The sequence below is a fragment of the Myxine glutinosa genome, chromosome 12 (genome assembly GCF_964187855.1).
Source record: "Myxine glutinosa chromosome 12, kmMyxGlut1.1, whole genome shotgun sequence".
Taxonomy (NCBI): domain Eukaryota; kingdom Metazoa; phylum Chordata; class Myxini; order Myxiniformes; family Myxinidae; genus Myxine; species Myxine glutinosa.
The window spans coordinates 33096067-33117145 of NC_136272.1; the positions used below are offsets into that span (position 1 = coordinate 33096067).

Below are 21079 nucleotides of genomic sequence, written 5' to 3' on the forward strand. Positions count from 1 at the left end.
TCTCGATGTCTCCATGTCTCTCGGTCCCTGCTCTCAAATGTTGTGTTTGTGTCCTTCCCCCTCTCTCCCCATCTTGTCTACCGCTCCCTATGTTATATGTTTTATGTGTCGGTTTGTCTTTCTGTGTGATTAATGTTCGCTCTTTCACGAGCCTCGATATTGTATACCAAAAAAAAAAAAAAAAAAAAAAAAAAAAAAGCACCCAAAAGCACCAAAAACACCACAAGCACCACAAAGCACCAAAAGCACCACTCGGTGCGCAGTCACCATGGTTCTTAATAAACACAACAAAACAACTGGTGGTGGTCTTCACTTTCTCTGCTGGGCCGATGTTCTTCCCGACGTCTTCTGGCTTCATGCGGCCTATTTGGACATAATAAAAAGCACAACTTGTGTTCGTTTTTATTTAGGGCCTCAGGGGCCAACTAAGGGTGGTCCACCTGTTTGGCATAGGTGCCACCTTACCGAGGTCCGCAAGCAAGATTCCCTGGCCACTATGGCCGGTCTCCAACAGAGGTGCCCTGCCCCAGAACCTGGGGTCCATCAAGTGGTACTTGGCCGCAGAACAGCGGTCCATAAAGTGGTACATCAACGCAATGCATGCTGGTTCTGGGAATCTCGGGCGCACAATGGCCACCTCATTCACGCTCCCCCTCGGCACCCAATGGCGCACAGGTCATGTGGGAGACAAAAGAAAGACAATTGAGCGAGTGGTAAGGTCACAAGGGTACACGTCAATAAGGCAATGCAAGGCGAAATGCGTACGGAGGGCGAAGTGAGAAAGCTCGTCCCTACCGTACGTCACCCCCCTGTCACCTACACTACCCTTGCCCTTACCCCATATTTACAAAACCTACCCATTTACAAATTCGTCACTACTGTCATGTCTTCCCCATATTTCCCCTATACCAAATTCGTCTCCACAATCCCTCTACTTCAAAATTTGCCATCACCAAATTAATCATCAATCCTCATAAGGAGGCAGAGATGGAACATCAAAGCACAATGTCACACCCACGTCATGATGCGTCTCACAATCCAACATTTGCATCATAAAAAATAATCAAAACATGGCATGGTGTGGAGTACCTATCACCTCAGGTGAGTGGATGCAGATGGTGCGAGGAGACTTCATCCTAACTACTTTCTAAATGACATTAACACACTTTACACTACCCGGGGTCTTTCCCTGCCAATCCATTGGCCAACTTACACTATGGGTTCTAAAAACCAATTCCCATTGACCAAACTGTGGTGCTTCTCAATTTGGGGTCTCACTCCCCCGATTCATCTCCCGGTGCCTCGCACAATTTCTGGGCTGTGACGTGTAGCTCTCCCAGCAGGTCTACCCACCTGCACACCTCCACCACTGTAGTTGCCACCCGAGCTTACCTAGCTCCTCACCCTAACCTAACTAACTGGGGACAGCCCCTCTCCTGGCTCTGTCACCCCATGGTGCCCTCTGGCACTGGGCTACCCGGGTCCGTCCTCCGGATCCTCGGGCCCCATCCACAACAACTACTACCGGCTCCCAGAGCCCACCTGCGGCCTCACCTGGCCGACATCCTCACAGTGGTGGAGTGCCCAAACCAACTACACACACTAACAGGCTACACGCCCAGCCATTTCCACAACACTAATGCACCCATCCACATACCATTCTGCATCCGCACCACAGATGCCAATATCCAACCACAATTTACCTGTACCCTCTGCCTAACACTTACACTACCCGCCCCGGGTATCCGTGATGGGGGTCCACTCTTCCCCCATTCACACCTTCGCACCATCCACTCCACTCCACAATTTCCACCATTCTCACTCCACGACCATCCATTCCAATACTCCATACCATTTATTCCATACACCTGTCCTTCATTCACCTGTCGTTGCACACCTGTGCAATCCTACCTGGTGCCTCCTGCACCCTCCTCCTCTTCCTGGACCATTTGGTCAACACAACACGCAATCACCACTACTCCCTCATACACTGCTCCACACACCTGTTCAGTTGCACACCTGTGCAATCACACCTGTTCAATCACACCTGTTCAATCTTCAAACACACGGCATCATCTCAGCTAACTACTCCCCTCTGAAACTTGCGCTTCCCAGTCGTCCCTTTAAACTATTGCGCTCCCTCGTCATTATAATCCACACTAATCTACCTGCGTCCCCACTACAGGTATCAGTCACTATCTAAACCTTAACGTTACCTAATGTCATCTTCGCTAGATCCCTAACAATATCCTAACCCACCCGGGCTAGTTTTCACTGCCATACACCCCATAATCTATAGCGCATTTGCCCCCACCTGTGAGGGATGGTGGATTTGCCATCCCACCACATCGGGGGTCTCTCACTATAAATTTTGCTCGTCCAAATTCCAGCCAATTCAAAAATTTTCCATTTACTGCTAATCCTATTCACTTTTCTAAATTTCGGATCAAAACACTATCACTATCACGATCACCATCATCACAGTCCGCTATATCCTAGCCTCGGTGCGTCATGACATCATTAAACTCGGCTTCGTAAAGCCGAGCAATTAATTCGGGTGGTTTGGTTGCCTGCAGGTTGAATCCGTCCGGCTTTCGGTTCAAGGGAGGTGGTTTGGTTGGACCGAGGCTCCACGCACCATCTCGGCGCGGCACCTTGCGGTCCCGGGCCCGATGGCTCAATCTCCCCCGGTCGGAACCCCGTCCCCACGAGGGGGCACCGTTCCGCTTCCTCCCACTCGCCCTTGAACCGGACCGGTCGCCTGGCCCGACAAGGCCCGGACTCGACCGTGCGGGGCGGGGCCAAGCCCGAATCGGCAACGACGCTTCGAAGAGAAGCGACGCAGCTTCGATCCGCGCCGGGCCCTGCATCCAACAAAGGGCTCCTCGCACCGAGTGCTCGCATCGGCTATCCGTCGCTCTAACCACTAACCCGGTTACCGTCGATGCTTTACTTGCATGCTTACAAGCATACGCTACCCCTTTCACCCTCACAAAACCTGGCGTTCCAACGCCGTCCGTACATTCCACCAACGCTCTCTCTGTTACACACCACACCTCTCGCACACACTCTTGCGCACACTTTGGTCCACACCTCTCCTCCGTTACGTCCTCCGTAACACTTACCACACCGCGCTTCCCTGTGCTCCCTCGCACACGCGCTTCCACCAACCCAGGTGTGCTTCCTCGCACACCCTCTACCATTCCAAGCGTGCATTCTCGCACCCGCTCCACCACCAACTCAGGTGTGCTTTCTCGCACACGTTCCACCACCACCTTACTCTCCGTGTCACACTCACCCTCGCACGTACACTCCGTATTGCTCTCACTCCCTGTGTCACACCCCGTACACACCGACGTGCATTCTCGCTCGCACTCGGTTTCACTCCCACACTTTATAACACACCCACTCGCCGACGCACACTTTTTCCTCCCACGCGTGCCATTTCCACTCACACGGGACCCTTCACCAACGCCCGGGTGCCATATCGATCCCAATCACGCGACAATTCTTTTGTCGCTAAACATCCATTTACAAAATCTCCCAGCACAATACACAGCACGTCTCACCTTCGGGGTTCTTCTTCCTCCCTGCACCAAAACCTGCAAACTTCCATTCGGGTTAAGCACAGCATCGTGATGTGAGCAGGGACTTTGTACATAATCCATTTCTCCCTGCAATTCCCGGGCTACCTCCGTCATCTCTTCAATTTTAATTCCCAGCACTGCTTTTTCTTTATTAACCTCGGCGACCGCTGGCTTTAATAAAATTCCCTCTACCTCATCGGTCGCCGGCTTTTCCAAACCCCGTGTCGCGATTTCTACCCCCGTCATTGTACCCGTGCTTTCCTCCGCTTCGCTCAACCAGCGCTTTTCGACCCGCTTTACCTCCTCGTGCACCCCTGGGACCCTTTCGCCCAACTTGCGGTCTCTGTCCCTCTGCTCCCGTGCCTCTCTATCGGCCCTCATTCCGTTCGTTGTTGCTTCAATTTGGTTTCCCAATTCGTTCGTTATTGCTTCAATTTGGTCCCCTATCCTGTTTTCCATCCCTTTGAAATTATCGTCTGTTTTTACCATAAAGGCCATCATCTGTTTCATAAACAGGTTCCAATTCATTGGCATCTCGGGTTCGGCTACCGCGACCATGGGCGCGGCTAAATTTGGTGCCGCAACAACCATGTGCGCGAGGACGCCATCTTGTGCACCTGATACACCCTCAACCACATTGCCAATGTTCTCCTCCTCCCTTTCCTCCACCTACATTTCCCCGAGGTCCTGGGTCGATTCCACCCTGTCTATCTCTCCCACCGACATCCGATCGCCTTGATTGTCCATGGCGCGATCTCAAAATTCGGGTTTTATAAAACATCACAATTTCGGCAGCTCGTAATTTTGACCAAATTTTTTTCTAGATTTTTTTTTTTTTTTTTTAAATTTGGTTCGGGCCCCGAATCTCACTCCCAACACCAATTGTTACAGATATAACACAATTGGTGTTCCAAAATTTGGGCCTAACAAATTTAGTCCCAGGTCCGAATCCAACTCCTGACAACCAATTGTTACAGATATAACACAATTGGTGTTCCAAAATTTGGGCCTAACAAATTTAGTCCCAGGTCCGAATCCAACTCCTGACAACCAATTGTTACAGACGCGGTTTTAGATGTTATATTGACCGAGCCGTGGTGTATTACCGCGTCCGAACAGTTACTCCCCGATTAGAACCCGATTCCACCCGACGTTGACCAGATCGCCCCACAGATATTCAATCGGGAAACCTCTAAAGCGACCGAAAGAGAAGGAAAAGAGAAAAAGACAGAGTACGGAGGAAGAACAGATTTATTATACACACACAAGCAAAAAGGAAGAGCGACCAAAATTATTTACAAGCAATGGATGGAAAAAGCAGTCACACAGTGCATCGTTAACTTATTCTATTCAATTTACTTAATCCCAAGACAACGAGTAGGACAGGACGTTCACACTTACTCGGGGGATATTGCAGGCAGGTAGGGCTTGAGGTGGATTGCTGGAGAGGGAGGCAAGGTCGGAGGCAGCAGCTCTCAATTCCTCGCGGTTTTGGCGGGAAAACCCTCCGTCGCGTATCCGCTGCTGTAGACGTCACGCGCTGGCTCGGGCACACCTGCTCCTCTCCTCCTGGTGGAGCCGTCTCCCTCCTTTCAGCGCGTCTCTCCAAAGCTGGTTTCCTCTCCGAGTACCTCTCCTCTTTGGCTTGGAGCGTTTCGCATCTCACCGCTCTTCTTGGTGCTGCCTCTTCGCTCCTCTCCCAGGTCATCTCATAAAGCAGTCCCTTACAGTCGCTTTTATAACTCGCGGCGGAATCAAGCCGCCGGCTGCGAGGGCACGCCTACCGGTTCGCTCACCGCGGTGCTGATTGGCCATGCGACCCTCTGGCTCACTCCTCCCCTCGATGACGAGGTGGAGACACGCCTTTCTTCTCCGAGATTAGCACATGGGCAATGGCGGCTTGCGGGATTGAACACAACTCCCACCCTTTTGAAAGGAACTTTGGAGAGCGGAGATGTTTGGGGAAATTGCAAGGGCCTACTCTTATTTTGTTTGATACAATGCAAAGTCAATCTAGTGGGAAACACAGATTTAGCCTACATGGAATAAGGAAATACACTATTTAAAAAGATATATCGTGACCTGCGTGTAAGTTTCATGGAATTAACTAGGAGGACGGCTGCGACCATTATTTACATTACCAGGGTGTTACCATACTTTTGTAACGTTCACATTGTAACGTTTTCACATTTGTTACACTTCCTCCAAAATTGTTACACTTCTCAAAACCGTTACACTTCTCAAATTCGTTACACACTTCTCAAAACCGTTACAATATATATATATATATTGTTACATGCTCCTCCCCGAACTCCGGTCATGATGTACCTCCGAGCCCCGAGAGGAGTCACGGCAGAAAGATGTGTTATTCTGTGTGTCAAAGATCAATGGTGAAACCACACCAATTGTTACCAACAAACAGGTATTGTATTAAGATCACACAAGAATAACAGCACAATAACAATATTAATCAATTGTACAACCAATATATCATTCCTATGATGGTACCATCAGTTTCGTACAATATAACTCACTGTGCTCCAAGTGAGCGAAAAGAACATTCCCAATGTCTCTGTCCCAGCTTCAAACCAAAGTCGATCCACGCTCCAGTGATCGTCAGAACGATGTTGTATCGAGACCAGAATCCTGCTCGGTTGACAGTCACAGTGCCAAAGATGGGCAAGGGTGTCCTCAAGAGGCGACTGAGAAATCACACCTTCGGGTATGGATGTTCAACGGCTCCCCACAAGGCGAACCGCAAATTCCCACTCGAAATCCACGTTACACATGCAAACCAAGCTAACGGCTGGATGCGTTGAAATGGTTCAAGCGAGGTGAAGAGCCTAGAGTGATCCGAAATCGGACGCGAGGTAAAATGGCCAACGGTCTGTTCTCGAGATGTAACGGCACTCCAATGATTCTCTTTGGAATCAACCGCAAAACCTGTCACGCAGGTTTAACTGTCACAGCGATAACAACGCTGTCGCAGGAATCCCTTTCCCAGGAAACCCAAAGTTCACTCGTGACCCTCGTTCGCCAGCGTTTGCTCAAAACATCAACGCAGCTCGGCTCCTTCTCCGACCTCACTCGCTCCGCCTCCTTTTTTACTCTTCTTCTTCCTCTTCTTCGTCCGGCTCCCGATCCGGTTTCCGGTTTCTTTTAAAACACTAACTTTTTTTACCTTTTGAAAACAGTACTCTCTATTTCACTTAAACGATAACAATAATAGTACATAGAACCAAAAATGTTTACAGTGGATGAAAACCACAACGGAAGTGACGAATCCGTAACTATATATATATATATATATATATATATATATATATATATATATATATATATATATAATTCCAGCAATCTCTGTGTGTGTGTGTGTGTGTGTGTCTGTGTGTGTGTGTGTGTGTGTGTGTGTGTGTGTGTGTCTGTGTGTGTGTTTGTTTGTCTGTGACCGCTGTTTCTCGACAACCACGGGTCCGATATACTTTAAACTTGCCAGGTATATTGCTGGGGACCCGAGGATGTGCCTTTTCAAGGTTTTAAATTAATCGCAGAAGTAGTTACCGAGCTATGTCCAAAAAACGATTCAACCAATCAGAGAGCAGCGAGCTATCACGTGTGCCGAACGTGGCGAACAGACTCTGCCTCGGATGGCACATTTGAGAGCGTATTCATTTATTTCCCGTCGGCAAACTATGTTGGCGTTATGTTGGCGTTAAACGATGTTTTAAAACTAATTAAAACTAATTTGCGATTCTTTCGCTTTCCTGCGATATGCGACCTTCCGGACAGTCAAATGAGGACGTCACTTCCGGACTTACGGATAGTCATAGTGACGCTGAACTGATGCTGAACGTGGCGAGCAGACACTGCCTTGGACGGCACATTTGAGAGCGTATTCATTTATTTGACGTTGCAATCTGTGTTGATTGTTGTAAGGTACGATCGATTGTAGTACATACATATTTATATTTTGTACATATTCATTACGGGCACGTCACGGGTACGGGTACGGTACGGGTACGGTACGGTTACGGGTACGCCACGTACGGGCACGTCCTAGTATATATAATTCCAGTAATCTCTGTGTGTGTGTGTGTCTGTGTGTGTGTGTGTGTGTGTGTGTGTCTGTGTGTGTGTGTGTGTTTGTCTGTGACCGCTGTTTCTCGACAACCACGGGTCCGATCTAATTGAAACTTGCCAGATATATTGCTGGGGACCTGAGGATGTGCCTTTTCAAGGTTTCATATTAACCGGAGAAGTAGTTACCGAGCTATGTCCAAAAAACGATTCAACCAATCAGAGAGCAGCGAGCTATCACGTGTGCCGAACGTGGCGAACAGACTCTGCCTCGGACGGCACATTTGAGAGCGTATTCATTTATTTCACGTTGGCAAACTATGTTGGCGCTATGTTGGCGTTAAACTATGTTTTAAAACTAATTAAAACTAATTTGCGATTCATCGTAACTGCGATATGCGACCTTCCGGACAGTCAAATGAGGACGTCACTTCCGGACTTACGGATAGTCATAGTGACGACGTACTGATGCTGAACGTGGCGAGCAGACGCTGCCTCGGACGGCACATTTGCGAGCGTATTCATTTATTTGACGTTGCAATCTGTGTTGATTGTTGTAAGGTACGATCGATTGTAGTACACGTTTATAATAACTCTGCCGATACAGGCCCGATTAACTGCAGCGCCATCCGAGCTGCGGCGTCGGGACGATACATTCATTGTACGGTCACATCACGCACTTACGGGCACGCCCATGGGCCCATGGGCACGCCCATGCATGCATGGGCGAAGACATTTTTTTTTTTTTTTTTGGCAAGGAACGGGCACCCACGTACGGGCACGTCCTAGTATCTATAATTCCAGTAATCTCTGTGTGTATGTGTGTGTGTCTGTGTGTTTGTCTGTGACCGCTGTTTCTCGACAACCACGGGTCCGATATACTTGAAACTTGCCAGGTATATTGCTGGGGACCTGAGGATGTGCCTTTTCAAGGTTTCATATTAATCGGAGAAGTAGTTACCGAGCTATGGCGATTTATTTACCAAACTAATCACAGAACAGGTTGCGGGGTAGGCCAGCCAATCACAGAACACGTTGTTGCGTAGGCGTGGCCGATGTGAGAGCGCGTGCGCCATTACAGATAGTAATTCAATTAAAATTGCCAGATATATTGCTGGGGACCTGAGGATGTGCCTTTTCAAGGTTTCATATTAATCGAAGAAGTAGTTACCGAGCTATGGCGATTTATTTACCAAACTAATCACAGAACAGGTTGCGGGGTAGGCCAGCCAATCACAGAACACGTTGTTGCGTAGGCGTGGCCGATGTGAGAGCGCGTGCGCCATTACGGATAGTAATTCGAGGCGTAGCGGGCGCCATTTGGAGGAGCTGGGAGGACTCAGCGTGATAGAGTGAGCCTGAGTGAGTATATCAAGACAAGAACAAGATCTAGAAGGAGGTATGTACGGTGCGATTCATATAATATATTGTTTAGTTTTCGTCGATGAGGAATTTGGGGTCGGAATGGGTGATCGGCCTGGGTGACTGGGTCTCGACTAGATGCTGGGCCGCACCAAGGAACGGGCACCCACGTACGGGCACGTCCTAGTATATATAATGTAAAAAATTAATATATAAACAAAAAATATATATATATATACAGTATATATACTATATATTTAAAATGTAAAAAATTAATATGTAAGCAAAATAAAGAATATATATATATATATATATATATATATATTGTAACGGTTCTGAGAAGTGTAACGGTTTTTTTTGAGAAGTGTAACAATTTTGGAGGAAGTGTAACGAATGTGAAAACGTTACAATGTGAACGTTACAAAAATATGTGTAACACCCTGTTAATGTAAATAATGGTCGCAGCCGTCCTCCTAGTTAATTCCATGAAACTTACACGCAGGTCACGATATATCTTTTTTAAATAGTGTATTTCCTTATTCTATGTAGGCTAAATATGTGTTTCCCACTAGATTGACTTTGCATTGTATCAAACAAAATAAGCATAGGCCCTTGCAATTTCCCCAAACATCTCCGCTCTCCAAAGTTCCTTTCAAAAGGGTGGGAGTTGTGTTCAATCCCGCAAGCCGCCATTGCCCATGTGCTAATCTCGGAGAAGAAAGGCGTGTCTCCACCTCGTCATAGAGGGGAGGAGTGAGCCAGAGGGTCGCATGGCCAATCAGCACCGCGGTGAGCGACCCGGTAGGCGTGCCCTCGCAGCCGGCGGCTTGATTCCGCCCGAGGTGATAAAAGCGACTGAAAGGGACTGCTTTACCAGATGACTTGGGAGATGACCTGGGAGATGAGCAAAGAGGCGGCACCAAGAGGAGCGGTGAGATGCGAAACGCTCCAAGCCAAAGAGGAGAGGTACTCGGCAAGGAAACCAGCTTTGGAGAGACGCGCTGAAAGGAGGGAGACGGCTCCACCACAAGAAGAGGAGCAGGTGTGCCGAACCAGCGCGTGACGTCTAAAGCAGCGGATACGCGATGGAGGGTTTTCCCGCCAAAAACCGCGAGGAATTGAGAGCTGCTGCCTCCGACCTTGCCTCCCTCTCAAGCAATCCACCTCAAGCCCTACCTGCCTGCAATATCCCCTGTGTAAGTGTGAACGTCCTGTCCTACTCGTTGTCTTGGGATTAAGTAAATTGAGTAGAATAAGCTAACGATGCACTGTGTGACTGCTTTTTCCATCCATTGCTTGTAAATAATTTTGGTCGCTCTTCCTTTTTGCTTGTGTGTGTATAATAAATCTGTTCTTCCTCCGTACTCTGTCTTTTTCTCTTTTCCTTCTCTTTCGGTCGCTTTAGAGGTTTCCCGATTGAATATCTGTGGGGCGATCTGGTCAACGACGGGTGGAATCGGGTTCTAATCGGGGAGTAACTGTTCGGACGCGGTAATACACCACCGCTCGGTCAATATAACATCTAAAACCGCGTCTGTAACAATATATATATATATACAGACTTGGCATTTAATATGGAATATTTTTTTTGTGGGGGTGAACTTACTTTTCAAGATGACTTAGAACCAAAAGTTAATTGGAATTATGTTGAAATTATTCTAGATTTTGTTAATGTGACCTTTAAAAGAAACAAAAACCACATTTGACATTTCGAAGCAAATAAATTGATCCTTGAAAGTGATGTAAACTGATATCGAACTCAATTCACGGACAGTACTGTGTTAAACTTCTGTACGTTTTCCAGAAGTATCTCTTTATTTTACACATGAGCAAAAAAATTTTTTCAACGAAAACAAAAGTTAAATCATGACTGGGATTACGGACAGTAAAATTACAGTTCAGTACTTCGTGGAACCCCACGAGCATTCAGAAGAGCACGTACACGTCGAGGCATGCTGTTCACGAGATTTGCCAAGGAAACAGGAAAACGGAAACGAGACAGGAAAACGCGATATTAACTAATAACCGCACTTCAAGGTCATTTTACACCACACCAATATTTTTAACGAATCCCACACAATTGAGTTGAGAGATGGGGCAAATAACGATATATAGCACGAAGCGAAGATAAATAACGCGAAGCGAAAGTGGGGTTAAGCATTCAGTTATATACGTACGTGCCATGTGCTGTGTGGCGTACGTGTCTGCATTTTAAAAATTCATTTTCTTGCACCTCTATATCTCCAAAACCGCTGCATGGAAAAAAATTAAACATGGCTCATTGTAAAGAACTCCATATGGGGAATCGGTTTTGTTAACGATGACGTCATTGGTGCCATAATTATGATGTCATAATTCGACAAGGAAAACGCTCTGTCTGATCAGTTTGAAATGTATTGAGCGTGATCTATGCAACAATTATATAAGAGAATATAAATTTATGATGTCATCGCTCACGTGGTCTGGCATTCATATTGGATCAAAGAAAAACAATGTTCAAAAACAGAAGATGATGTTTGGCTCACATCTTGGTTGATGCATCATCTTGGTTGATGGTTCATCTTGGTTGATGCATCACATCTTGCTTGGCTTGGCTTGATGATGCTTGACGTGGCTCACAACAAGTTGACTGCGCAGGGTAAGTATTCCATGAATACCATTCCAGTTAAGTGGTGTAACCGTCTTGCGTTATTGCATCAAGCGTGCCATCCTTTGGAAAGGGGCATTAAGCCAGTTGTCCCACAGCTCGAATTACCTGGTATGTGGTGGGCCTATCATTTTCACTTTATGTCTAAGTTGTACTTGGAGATTTTGTTTTGATTAATTTACGACCTCGCTGCATGTTTGGGGGACCCGACACCTTCGTCGGGTGGCGTGGATTTCCCGTGCCCTCCCCGGGAGACGTGGCTCAACCTTTCCTTGTTCCTTGGGTCGTCTCAAGTTCTGGTCATGCGACTAGTTGCTGAACTTGGTGTCAACAAACAAGTTTATATTTGGCTTTGTGTTGAGACTCAGGTTTGCAGGTTGTTGACCAGTGGTGGGAATGAAGGAAATGTGTGCACCCCATATCCAAGCAATTTAGAAACACATTCTTGCTCCGTTAATAAGAGAGTGATCCTTTGAGTATAATTACAGATATCAGGTTCTTCTGTTAATTGAGTGGCAAAGGAAGAGAGTTTCTGACAATGTTCTAGTGGGGACCTAATTGAAGGCAGGATGGAAAGGCTTGCTTGCTACATTTTGCTACATGCTACATGCTACATGCTTGCAACATTTTCATTGCACAACTTCCATATTTTTAGCCTGCGACCATCTCATCTTCATTGTAGGCCAATTTCCCATGATTCCCGTACTCCTCTGGGCATCATGAGGGCACCGCCAATGGAACTTTTCCATAAATGTAAATGTACTGTGGATAGGTCACAACTCCATCCCAGAGGGTTATGAAAGTAACTCTCTACTATATAGCAGAAATTTTGAATATGGCCAAGGTACCAGAACATCATGGCCTCCTCCTACCTAAAGGAGTTGTGGGATATTTAACATGGACCCACAGATAAATACCAGCAGATGAGACGGGCAGTTTATTGTCTCCTCCATCAAGAGGATCAGGATGCATCACAATGCTGGTAAACGACGACACTAAGGTGACAGCTCATGGTCGGGCAGGAATCGAACCCAAAGCAGCTCGAAGACCTTGTACTGCTTTTAGACTATATACGGGTACATGGTTACTCCAACTGAATTCTGGAATCTTCCTCGGCCAACACAACCTCAGTCCCTTAATTCCATTGATTTATTAGTGGGATTGGAATCGGTTACAGTACACATTCTTCCAGAAGCCTTAATACATGCCAAGGTGAGTTTGGTCCACCATCAGGGATTGTGGTGGCCAAACGAGAATTGTGGTGGCCATGCAGGTGCTATTGTGGTAGCGTACTCACCTTTGAGCTGCCTAGTCAACGTTTGATTCCCAAAGTCTTCATAAGAACTGGATCAGCCTCGTAGGTGATGGGACCTTGAGACCTTCAGACCTTGAGACCATCGGGATGGGACCTTGAGCAAGGGTCTCGGCTGCCAGCATTTCCTGCTGGTGGACATTTTCCACACGTTGTATTTCACAAAGGGCATGCCATTGTGTGCCGGAAGCCTAAACCAGGCAATGTCCTTTTTATGAGACGACTTTGACAACGCTGCACCTGCCATCAGGCAACCACCAAGAATGTGCTGCTGATCTGGGTCTGTTTGGTGACGCTTTGTCTTGCGGTGCTGTTAGTAATGGGTGGCCTTGGGTTCCAAGACCGGATGCTTTACAAAACAAGATGGGGAGTTGATGAACTGAAAGCAGGTTTCTTGTTCGTTTTGGTGGTCGCCCGAGACCATGTTCAGGACTACCAAAGTAGGCTCATGACCAGCATTGCACCTGCTGGTTTGCCATTGCCTTGATTAGGCAGCCGACAGACAAAGGCATGAACTTTGCGAAAGCAGACAATGTCCACCAGCAGGAAACCCAAAGCAAATGAACTCAACAACTACACAACATGTTCGATGTCATTCTCATTTTGGTTCATGTGATTGTTATCGGCGTCGTCGTCATCATCATCATCATCATCGTCATCATCGTCATCATCATCATTATCATCATCATCGTCATCAGCGTCATAGTCATCAGCGGCATAGTCATCATCATCATCATCATCATCGTCATAATCATCATCGTCATCATCATAGTCATCATCGTTGTCATCGTTGTCATCGTCATCATCATCATCATCGTCGTCATCATAGTCATCAGCATCGTCATCGTCGTCATCATCATCATCGTCATAGTCATCATCGTCACCATCGTCATCGTCATCATCGTCATAGTCATCATCATCATCATCGTCATACTCATCATCATCATCATCATCGTCATAGTCGTCATCATCGTCATAGTCATCATCATCATCATCGTCGTCATCATCATCATCGTCATCAACATCATCATCATCATCATAGTTTTCATGTACTTTGCTCTTTCAGGGAATTTTGGTGCTGCTGTCTCTTTGCAAGATTTATGCCTGAACTGTTAGGGGAGGGGTGGATGCTTATGCCAGGGTTGGGGTGGATGCTTATGCCAGGGTTGGGGTGGATGCTTATGCCAGGGGAGGAGTGGATGGTTATGCCAGGGGAGGGGTGGATGGTTATGCCAGGGGAGGGGTGGATGGTTATGCCCCTGCGGTTTGCTTCTGCTGGGGACTAGGGGGGGGGGGGGATGGTTATCCTAGGAGAGGGGTGGATGGTCATGCTAGGGGAGGGGTGGATGGTTATGCCAGGGGAGGGGTGGATGGTTATGCAAGGGGAGGGGTGGATGGTTATGCCAGGGGAGGGGTGGATAGTTATGCCATGGGAGGGGTGGATGCTAATGCCAGGGGAGGGGTGGATGGTTATGCCAGGGGAGGGGTGGATGGTTATGCCAGGGGAGGGGTGGATGGTTATGCCAGGGGTGGGGTGGATGGTTATGCCCCGCGGTTTGCTTCTGCTGGGGACTAGAGGGGAGGGGTGGATGGTTATGCCCCGCGGTTTGCTTCTGCTGGGGACTAGAGGGGGAGGGGATGGTTATGCCCCGCAGTTTGCTTCTGCTGGGGACTAGAGGGGAGGGGTGGATGGTTATGCCCCGCGGTTTGCTTCTGCTGGGGACTATAGGGGGAGGGGATGGTTATGCCCCGCGGTTTGCTTCTGCTGGGGACTAGAGGGGAGGGGTGGATGGTTATGCCCCGCGGTTTGCTTCTGCTGGGGACTAGAGGGGGAGGGGGATGGTTATGCCCCGCGGTTTGCTTCTGCTGGGGACTATAGGGGGAGGGGATGGTTATGCCCCGCGGTTTGCTTCTGCTGGGGACTAGAGGGGGAGGGGGATGGTTATGCCCCGCGGTTTGCTTCTGCTGGGGACTAGAGGGGGAGGGGTGGTTATGCCCCTGCGGTTTGTGGTTGCTTTGACGAATTGAATTTTCTCGTGTTCGACACAATAATCTTTTCCTGAAGAGAAAGATGCTATCTATTTATTATGTCAGTAATATGGAGGTATTTTTAAGCCCCACCTCCGCCAACCTCTTTCATGTGCGTACCTCATAAGTAGACTTGCCCTAACCAAATGTATGTCGATATTAGTATTACATAGGAAATGAAAAGCTAGGGATGATGTGAAAGGCGTAATTATACAAACAAGTGAGGAGTCATAAAGCGCGAGTGAAGTGGTTAGGGAAGGGAAGGTTGGGGGGCTGGAGGTGCTGGTGGTGGATCGAGTTCGCCTGTGGTGAGCGGAGAGCTTGGGTTGCAGCTCGGCTGTCTGCCAGACTCGGGAGTAGAGAGACAGAGAGTGAGTGAGTCGTGAGTGAGTTAGACACATCTCCACAGGCGAGTGCGCAGGACCACACACGTACCGAGTACTCGAGTAGACTACCGACGTACGGAGCGCGGGAAGGTGAGTGCAGCGAGAGTTTGATCCGCGGTGGAACTCGTTCTCTCTTAAAATCATTCATCGGGACGAGGTGCTCATAGCCCGTAGTTTTCTTTTCCGACATCTGTAATCTTGTACGTACAATGTTTTCCGCGTACATAAACTGTGTCGTAAGATTATCACAGCTGGCGGACACGTCGTCATCTGGGATAAAGCTCCCAAGTAGACGCGATTTCTGGGGTAAGTGAATGAATAAATAACAATATAATGTACATTTCCTCTTTCACCTGCCCACCTGTATCTACTGCACTCGGTATGGTATTATCATAAATGAATGTCACGTGTCTGTGACTGTGTATGTCCGATCCGATGTACCGTACTCGGTTATTGCCATTGCCTACCCAGCAAGCAGTGGCTTTTTGGGCAGGAATTTGTTACTTGTTCCATGGTGCCGGAGATAGCTCGCCTACTCCAAGAGGGACCCCGTCCGTGGGGTCTTTGACGTCCACCAGCTAATGCTGGCATATGCGACGCCCATTGTAACGACCATCCGAGGGACGGCACACACACATTGATGAATCACCTTGCCTGTTTATACCTGGGTAGGTATTCGAACCCAGGCTAGATAGCTTAGAGGTGTGTGTGTGTGTGTGTGTGTGTGTGTGTGTGTGTGTGTGTGTGTGTGTGTGTGTGTGTGTGTGTGTGTGTGTGTGTACATATGTGTGCTATATGCACACAAAAGTGGGCTAGTTTAGTAATCATCTTATTTCAGAGCTTTAGGAGGCGGATCCAGGTATGCAAGGTATGTAAATCGCACGTGACCAAACAAAAGGATGTGTGAAAGCAAATAAACCTGATATGGAGTGAAACGTTAATTGTGGTCCGTGAACAATGAATAGAAGGTGTGTGGATGAAAAGGAGCAAGAAAAGCAATCTACAAAGCAATCACTGCAATTCCAGGAATTTCGTTTTTAGTAAAGTGCATTATCGGTGTTGAAACAAGAACGTAATTACTACAGTACATACCTAGGTGTCATCAGGTGGAACGTTCTGTCCTTCCTTGTGGAACCGTACGTTGAGTAACTCAACGCAAAGTCTCTGTGGAAGTTGGAACAAACGAACTTTGTGCTACAACCTGCACGGCTCTCTGTTCATGAGAAATAAACATTTGTGTTCTTCCACATCCCATGCGTCTTCTTCCTCTTCGCAATCCTCAACCAACTCCTCTGCCATCATTTCCATATCTTTGTTCACCTTGGCCCTGCCCATCCCCATCCTCACATTAATTTCCCTCTGCGAATCCTCTTCTTTATTGAATGTGCCTGTTTACACGAACTTGTTGCCCGCGAGACATGAAGCAACAAGTGGTGTTAAGCAATATTGTCAGGGGCGGTCTCAGTGATTCTGGGCCCCCACGTCCCCTCTATTCCCACCCAACCCATTCTGAACAACAATAAAACACCACATTTTCACAATGTATGTCCCTTCAATAATGCACCACACTTTGTGATTTAACATTATTCTATTCTCCAATATTCACCAAAACAATATAGAAAATGTAGATTTATTACTAAAAAAAAAAGAAGAACATTAATATTATAACAAGTACAGATACATTCAAAGTACACCGCCCCCATGCAGCTCATAGAGACTGTATATGGAGGAAGAGGTGTACAATAATTGATTGATTAATTGCATAATTAAAATCGATAAAAGATTGTCATAAAATATTTTCTTAATCAATTGGCTAATAGCATAACTAAACAACTAGTGCTTCATCCGAAGATGTAACTTTTAGAAATTTAATTAAATAAGTCATTAATAAAAAAATTAAATAATTAATTTCTTAATCAATAAATAATTAATCGATTAATTGATTAATCAATAAATCAAAAATACCCTTTACAGCCAAATCACTTGGTCATTTTCATGTCCAAATATCAGCTTCCTCGCTCAAATGGTGCCTGAGATATTGGCCAGATGAGAAAAAAAAAAATTAATAATTAAAATAAAAAAATAATAATCATAAAAAATTAAATAATTGATCAAGTGGCTCATAGAACACATAAACCACCACCATTTCATCCAAATCTGTAACTAAAAAAGAAAGAAATAATTTAGTCATTAATCGAATAATTAAATAATTGATCGATTAATTGATTAATCAATAAATCAAAAATAACCTTTACAACCAAATCACTTGGTCATTGTCATGTCCAAATATCAGCTTCCTAACTCAAAAGGTGCCTGAGATAATGCCCAGAAGAGAAAGGAAATAAATAAGTACTTAATTAATCAATAATAATTAAATAACTCATCAATTAATTGATTAATAAAAAAACAAATAACACAGTTTTTGACAAAGTACTTACTCACTATTGTGCCCAAATTTCAGCTTCCTAGCTCAAATGATGGCTGAGATATCACCCGGAAAAACAAGAAAACAAGAAAACAAACAAACAACCAGAGTGAAAACTGAGTACTCCCTTTCAGCGTGCGTCATTGTCGAGCCCCCTTCGGTGCCCGGCGATGATGTCATGCAGCTCCTGGAGATGGCAGAGGAAAGGAGCGCTGTACAATAGGAATGTAATGACTCCAGATTAATTTGACATCTCAGTGTGAGTTCATGGTATTGAGCTCAAAAACAACATATTCTACCTATAACTTGGAAAAACAAATGGCGGTATTATGGTAGAAATGTTTTACCTGTTACCGCTGCTGCTGCTTCATTCTCGGTTTCACTTTTGAAGAAATCAGTAACCTTTTGTAAATTTTCATGTAAATTCTCTGCTTTTTTTTTTTTTTTTTCGTTTTTCTGCCCCACTTGGATAATTTCGTTCCACTGCGTCTGGTCATCTTTGCCGAGGTAAGCCCGAAAATAATATAAAATTCAATTGATGTGTGCATCATTTTCGAAAAGCAAATTACGACCGACGAATAGCGCTAGCTTGTTCGATCACATGTCGACGTGTGGGCGTCGTTAAAAAAAAACAATACAACCTACAAACGCGAGTGGAATAGCTCATTTACAAGGGTCAAGGAGTGTAGCCTAGTCAAAAAATCTGAAAATGTGCCTTTATAGAATGATTGAGGCATTTTTGAGTAAAAGCAAACAAACCACTTTTTCTGGGGTAGTTTTTCATGCTGAATATGAATCTGTTGTTTGCCAAGCCCAAAAATGCGTAATTAGGTCACTAATCAAGGTCAAAGGTCAATGAGTGCAAAATTCAATTTTTTTGAAAAAATGCTTTATTTTACATCCCCTATCTGTACATTTCAATTATTTTACAATATTTTGTCTAGTAAGGTTGCTAAAGCTTTTCAAAATCTTATTTTTAAAGGAAAACGTGAGGACACATCTATGCTCATTTGCCTTTATCTCTGTAAGGGGCGACAATTAGTTTTTGCGTAATTTGCTTGCAGTTTAACCTCTAAATGCACAATGGGGCAGAGTTTTTATGCTCCTATTGATGGTCTAGAGATAGATTTTATAAAGACAGAATCTAAATGTCACCGGTAAACAACATAGGTCAAAGGTCAATGAGTGCGAAAGTCTTGCAATGACGTAACAGTTACTTGCACTTGAAACCATCCCTTTCACTCAACAGTGAAAGTGGCTTCATCTTTCTGACCCCAATGCATTTGCCATGTTTGTCAAATCATTTCCATTCAGACAGAGCAGGGTGTTCTTCAATAGACCCTTAATGATGAAGAATGAATCTAATAGCCTAGCATAAGCCATCTAGTTCGTACCCTAGGCATCAGGCATTAAACATTTCAGGAGTACAGGTAAGGGTCTTTTTAAGATTGTTAAAAAATGAAATATAAAATCAAATGAAAGTAAAGGAATGCATTCTTCTTTGGTGAGATACATGTACATACAAATGTGTAATGTATGCTTGACATCTCACATCATAGGCAGGCCTACATACATGTACATTTACCTAACAGTAGCAAAAAGACAGGCAGGGCATGGGCATTGACGATGAGTGCCTAATGCATCTACCACTAATGAATTAGTGATATCGGTTAGATGTTTTGTCTTGAAGAAGCTTTACTTTGTGTCTTTGAGAATAAGATTAAAACCCGGGCCAACACTGCCTGCGCTTATTCGATCATTTAAGGGCTGTTGCAGTATATCATACAACGTTGTAGTTTTCATGGTCAGAACATGCGTGCCTGGTGCTTAGTTTGGTTTCTGTTTCTCCCCTCAGGCCAACCATGGAACCTATTGCCAGCCTCAAGCGACAGCGTGAGGATGTGTCGTTTGAACTTTGTATCATTTGTCAGGGAACTAGCCAGGTCAAAGATACGATTTTCAACCGGACAAACCAGGGTATTGCTGCCATCAGAGAGGCGACCGAGCTCCGATGCAAACTTAGACACTATGAATTTCGATCAGCCGTGGACAGGCTTTCGACTCTCTTTGCAGAGCCTCCAGAAAGTCTCCCCAAACTTAAATGGCATAAGCTATGTTACTCTGCATACACACACAAGGGGAAAATAAATGCTAAGCTAGCCAAGGAACAATCGAAAAACGAAAAAGATCCTGAAAGAAAGAGTGTTTCGGCTGAAGCATGTCCGTTTTTACGCAGTAGTACTACTAAGATGAACTGGACATTGTGTATGTTCTGCCAGAACTTTGACAAGAAGCAGAAGACAAGTCGTGTCACAACCTTCAAAATGAGTAATGAAATTACGGAAAAAGCTAAATTTGTACATAACATCTTAGTCCGTACTGCAAATGAGAATGATTTAATCTCAGCTGAGGCATGTTACCATGTTAACTGTCTTAGTAAATTCTTTAGGGATGTCAAAAGGGCGGAAACTGAAAGCAAATCAGCAGACATGGCGATATCATGGTTGTGTCAAGAGCTGCGTCACTCTGCTGAGAAAGGGCACGTATTTGAACTATCTGCAGTGTTCGAGAGGTACAAAGAGTTAGCCAGGGAGTGCGACGGCACAATTCCTACATCGTATCTTAGTAGACTGGGGACTTTTAAAGAAACTTTGTCGAATTGCATTGGGGACATTTATGAATTTCTTGTGCTAAGAAATTTGGCGCCTTCAGAGAAACAAACTTTGCTTCTTCCACGACATTTCAGTCACATACCTCTTTCAGAAATGGTGTGCGGTCAGAACAGTGCAGACTATATTCCCATATTTAGACAACAGGATGATCATTTTCTGTCTTTAGTGCACGTTGCTCTGCAACTCCGCAGTGATATCATGTCACATCCTGCATTCGAAGGTTGCGATGTAAGCGAAAAAGCAGAGTTGGCAAGTGTACCACCATCTGTACTCATGTTTGTGAATATCTTGCTTGGAGGCCAAAGTAGTGTCGATGCTGAGTTTGACGAAAGTGAGATGTCTGAAACTGGTTGGGTGAAGAAGACAAGGGTCCTTAGCATTGGACAAGACATGGTCTATGGTGTATGTGGAGACAAGAAGGCACCGCCTAAACACGTTGGAATGGGTATGACGCTGCACCAGTCAACTCGATCAAATAAATTAGTTGAGCTATTCCATAATGCTGGGCACATAATCAGCTATAACCGGGTTCTTAGGTATGACACTGCCATGGCTGAAAACACTCTGAAAGCGCTTGATCAAG

At 45.6% G+C, this 21079-nt stretch overlaps 2 protein-coding genes and 1 non-coding gene across 5 annotated transcripts in view; 2 read left to right on the forward strand and 1 right to left on the reverse strand.

The window, feature by feature from the left end:
- The window catches only part of LOC137437987 (uncharacterized), a 78618-nt gene extending 61784 nt beyond the window's left edge, over nucleotides 1-16834 (reverse strand). The window contains exon 1 of the transcript XR_013621082.1: nucleotides 16492-16834. This is a non-coding gene — a transcript (uncharacterized LOC137437987). The remainder of the gene's footprint in view (nucleotides 1-16491) is intronic.
- Nucleotides 1-21079, forward strand: part of STARD3 (StAR related lipid transfer domain containing 3) — a 196824-nt gene that overhangs the window by 19798 nt on the left and 155947 nt on the right. The gene's annotated exons all lie outside the window — the stretch shown is intronic.
- LOC137437986 (uncharacterized) overlaps nucleotides 15165-21079 on the forward strand; it is a 52071-nt gene continuing 46156 nt past the window's right edge. The window contains exon 1 of one of the 3 annotated variants that reach the window (XM_068132804.2): nucleotides 15165-15384. The gene's annotated coding sequence lies outside the window, so the exon portion shown is untranslated. Of the gene's footprint in view, nucleotides 15490-15581; nucleotides 15706-21079 lie in introns of those variants that run through there. The other 2 variants (XM_068132802.2, XM_078766701.1) reach the window with 2 other exon arrangements.